Here is a 4,732-nt window from a genome sequence, read left to right as displayed (position 1 = left end):
ACCAGATGGAGCTGGGAGACAGCCGCCCTGGACACAGCATGGACCTGTGCCTCCATGGACAGCTGTGAGTCCAAAATGACTCCCAGGCTGCACACCTGGTCCTTCAGGGACACAGTTGCCCTATTCAGGACCAGGGAGTCCCCCACACCTGCCCGCCTCCTGTCCCCCAAAAACAGTACTTCTGTCTTGCCAGGATTCAACCTCAGCTAGGCTGAAAACAGGGAGGGAGGGAGGGAGCTCTGACGGAAGCGCGGGGGGGGGGGGGAGAGATTCAGGTGAGAAAGCCCCTTCCATTCAGCAGCTCCTCCTCTTTCATTTAAACCCATTTGGCTAAGCTGCTGAGTTAGGTATGTGAGCGGCCTTATCTGGCAGCAAGTGCAGTTTCTTCCAGATGAGCTCCAGGCTGATTAGAATCAGGCTCCTGCTAAGCCCCACGTAAGCCTCTGAAATGAAGACAAGCATGTCTGGGGTGTCTGGGGCTAGAGGAAAGCCGGGAGCGCAAGCTGGATGGCAAAAGAGAAAGGAGGAGGAGGAGGAAGGTGAGATCTGGAGGGCGGGCATTGTCGCTGCTGCCGCTTCACTAGGGATAAGTCAGGGCTCACCAGGGGCAGATGTCCTCTCCTCCCCTAACTGACTCCCCCCAGCCAGCATAGGTCAATCACCCTCCTCTGAAATATTGGTCCTGACCTGTGTAGTATTAGCTGCAGGGTCCACTGGCATCCCTGCTCTGAGGGAGAGACGTGGGGCCCTGCAGAGAACCCAACTGGTGACCCAGAAAAGCCTGCTACAGTCCTAAGACCTTTCGTGGCCCCCCCTCCCAAAACTGCCACTCCAGGGCCCACCTCAGTCCACCTCCTTGTGGAGCCGCCTCTGTCCTAACCCCCTCTGCAAAGTGCTGTGTCTCATGGACACCTTGCATGTCCCACCCCCCCTTGACCCACTGCCGGATTTACGTATAAGCTAAACAAGCTCTAGCTTAGGGCCCCACTCTCCTGAGGGCCCCCAAAAAATTTAAAGGGGAAAAAACTGGATGTGCATTTCCAAAATATAAGATAAAACCTACACACAGCAACAGTGTTTTGTGTTGTGTAGGCTGTGTTGTGTTGAGAGCCAGTGTGGTGTAGTGGTTAAGAGCGGTGGACTCGTAATCTGGGGAACCAGGTTCGCTTCCCTGCTCCTCCACATGCAGCTGCTGGGTGACCTTGGGCCAGCCACACTTCTCTGAAGTCTCTCAGCCCCACTCACCCCACAGAGTGTTTGTTGTGGGGAAGGAAGGGAAAGGAAATTGTTAGCCGCTTTGAGACTCTTAGGGGAGTGAAAAAGCGGGATATCAAATTCAAACTCCTCCTCCTCCTCCTCCCCTTCTTCTTCTTCTTCTTCGTTGATGTAAGTCATGGGCCCCACCTGCTAACCTGCTCCCTAAAATATCACTGATTTGCTCTTATTATTTCATATTATAGCAAGTTTCTAGAGACTAGATTATGAATCTTTGTAAATTGTGTTTCTAAAGGAACTTTTGTTATTGCCAAATGCCAATGGGTTTGCATTATTAAGTTTGATATGAATAAAAAAATCATTTCAAGTTAGAGCTTAATAATTATTTCACTATTAATATACTTCTTAATTGTATTTCACTATTTATATACTTCTTAATTGTTTTTCAGTTCAACAATTACTTTGATTAAAAAATCATATTTTGTTATGTGCAAATGGCTTTAGATACCTATGAGGTCCATAAATGACCATATAGCATATATTCAACACAACAAAAAACAGTGACAATTTGTTGTTGACAAAGGACAGCTGGACAATGAAAGGGACCCATTACCTTCAGTAGCTCAGGGCCGCATCAAACCTCAATATGGCCCTGCCTTGACCACCCAGACGACATCCTGATCCCACTGAGGAGTCCAGACCTGGTGGTGGAGTAGCAGCCTTCTGTGGCTCCCTTAGGAAGCCCCAGAAGATGCACCAGTAGCCATGGCTCAGAGAGGATGGAGGTAAGGAGAGAAGGTTGCCTGGAGAACAGCCCCAGGGCTGACACTCTCAAGGCTGCCTTTGGAAATGGCACATGCTCAGCAGTTCAGTGTGGCTAACGTGGATCTGAACCAGCCCTTCATCTGTGAAAGCCAGGGGAGAGCCCAGTCCTCTGAGGCCTCGCAGTGGCCCACACATCCTCCTTAGTTAAACTGATAGCCTCCTGGCTAGGAGCCACCGATAGCCTCTTGGCGGGGACCAGGAGCTCCTGGAATCCCATTATGGGACGAGCAGCACATAACACCCGACCTCAGGAAGAAGGTCCTCTTCTTTCCCTTTGCTGATGCGGATGGCGCTGTCGTCTAAACCACAGAGCCTAGGACTTGCCAGTCAGAAGGTCGGCGGTTTGAATCCCCGCGACAGGGTGAGCTCCTGTTCTTCAGTCCCAGCTGCTGCCAACCTAGCAGTTCGAAAGCACCTCAAAGTGCAAGTAGATAAATAGGTACCGCTCCGGTGGGAAGGTAAACGGCGTTTCCGTGTGTTGCTCTGGTTCGCCAGAAGTGGCTTAGTACTTCTGGCCACATGACCTGGAAGCTGTACGCCAGCTCCCTCGGCCGATAAAGCAAGATGAGCGCCGCAACCCCAGAGTCGGCCATGACAGGACCTAATGGTCAGGGGTCGCTTTACCTTTACCTTAAGGGGACTCTCAAAGACCCACCTGGCAAACCACAGGGTGAAAAAAATGTGTGGAGTTTTGTACTGCTGGTTTTCTAAGGCAGTTAAACAACAACAACAACCACCTGCAAATATCTGCATAAAAAGTTAATCCCTTGTTTTCCAGCCACATCTTAATATTGGGGGACCAGCCTGACTGTTGGGACATGAGATTGCTGCATGGAGAGAGATCAGGTCCTATCTTCTTTTCATTGCTCCAGTTTTTTATATCGTTAAGATTAGTTAAGGGTTGTGTTCCTCTTGCAGAAGAGATCTGCGGAAAGAATTGTGGGGTCTTCTTGAAGCTTCCTTCGTCTCCCACTCTGCCTGAGTTTGCCACCCTATTACCTTCCAGGCTCCCCCTGCCCCCGGGCTTATTTTGGGCTATTGTTTATTTATTTGTCAGGCCTGGGTAACTCTTTTAAAGAGAAACCTGTTTTTTCCCTTGCTCTGCCATCCTGTCAACTTCAAATATTAAAATTTAACCGAGGTGGTACATGGCTGCCTTTCTTCCGCATGGCGCATGTTTTTTGCTTTGTTTTTTCAATTATTAAAAGAGCTCAAGAGCTTGACATGAATGCAAACGACAGGCGGGCGGGTGTGTCGTGAGACGCGGAACCAGGCAGGGGAACAACATGCTCCACTTGCGTAGTTCATGGCCTTTGTGATGTCAGAAGGACTTCCTGATGGGCTCTGTCAAGTCAGGGCATGGTGGGTGAATTGGGGGCGTCTTCTTTCATTCCATCATGCGGGAGTCATGGAGTTGGCTGGTAAAGCAGGGGGGCGCTGGTCTTTCTGCCCTCCCTTGGCAGCCACTGAGCATTCTGGGCATCTCACTTTAAAGAGGGTATTGACAAGCCAGAGGAGTGTGCAGAGGAGGGCAACCAAGATGGTCAAGGGACTGGAAACCAAGTCTTAGAAGAAGAAGGGTTGAGGCAGCTGAGTCTGTTTAGCTGGGGGGGGGCGGGGAAGAAGACTGTGCAATAACCACCTTCAAATATCTTGAGTGCCAGGAGAGCCATGGGAGGTGGAGCAGGCTTGGTTTCTGCTGCTCCATAGGGAAGGACCTGACCCAGTGGATTCAAATTGCAAGAAAGGAGATTCCGACTGAACATCACTGTTAAGGAAAAATTCTGGGGTGAGAGACTACCCAACAGCCTAGCTCGTGGGGGGCAAGTCCCCTGAGGGTCCATGTGATTGGTAAAGGTTGGAAGTTGCAGCCAAGTAATTTGGAGTAAAAGAGCAGTCAGTAGACCATGATTTTTATTGTTGCGCAACAGGTCCCCCCAGGAGTAAGAACCCTGAGCATGGAGTGACCTCCTCTTTTAAAACTTGTCTCTTTCCCCCAGAATACACTTTGAGGGGCATCATGGATACATCATCACTACATCACTAGCATGTTACAAATGGGGAGGGTTACACCAGTTCAACATGAGGTCACTTGATCAGACCCCTTTCCCAACACCTCTTAAGTCCCCATCACTGAGAGAACAATGAAACTCTTGACATCTCCTTGCCCTCAGGACTTGGCTGGAGCTGGGCTTTCAGAACACCTGACTTACTCAACTGTCTATTGCTGCCCCCTGGTCACTCCCTGGGTGGGGGCCCGGTCTGTGCTCTCTCGCTTGGGGAATGATGGCGGGAGGCCCTGTTCCTGCTGCCTGCAGTGACCTCCCGCTTCTTGGTTCATGGACGGAGGCGGAGCCCAAATTCACCTTTCTTTAAGGACCAAATGGCGTTGGAATGAGGAGAGTCGGTTAAAATATGGATTTTCTACAAATTTATAAAGCTAGGTATCTTCCCTGAGCTGTCAAGTTGAAAGGATACATTCAGGCAAAATATTGGTAACATCATAACAACTTTAAAGCTGTGCCCCCCCCCCCGAATTTCCGTAACATCACAAAGAGCTTTTGGAGTGGTCTCATCTTCCTCGTAGGTTTTAGAGGCTGGATGACCACCTGTCAGAGGTTCTTTAGCTGCAATACCTGCATTTTTGGAGGGTGGGGCCAGGGCTGGTCTTGCTTCCAACTCTGTGGTTCTT

The 4,732-nt window shown here is 50.1% G+C and overlaps 1 long non-coding RNA gene across 1 annotated transcript; it reads left to right on the top strand.

The window, feature by feature from the left end:
• Window positions 1–1,661: 1,661 nt before the first annotated feature.
• Window positions 1,662–3,196, top strand: LOC128420195 (uncharacterized). Its single transcript, XR_008331996.1, has 2 exons — window positions 1,662–2,000; window positions 2,819–3,196. It is a non-coding gene; the product is annotated as an uncharacterized LOC128420195 (long non-coding RNA).
• Window positions 3,197–4,732: the final 1,536 nt, after the last annotated feature.

This window comes from Podarcis raffonei, chromosome 8 (assembly GCF_027172205.1).
Source record: "Podarcis raffonei isolate rPodRaf1 chromosome 8, rPodRaf1.pri, whole genome shotgun sequence".
In the NCBI taxonomy this organism is placed as follows: domain Eukaryota; kingdom Metazoa; phylum Chordata; class Lepidosauria; order Squamata; family Lacertidae; genus Podarcis; species Podarcis raffonei.
Note: the sequence above shows the minus strand (reverse complement) of the source record. Positions and strands in the feature narration are given on the sequence as shown.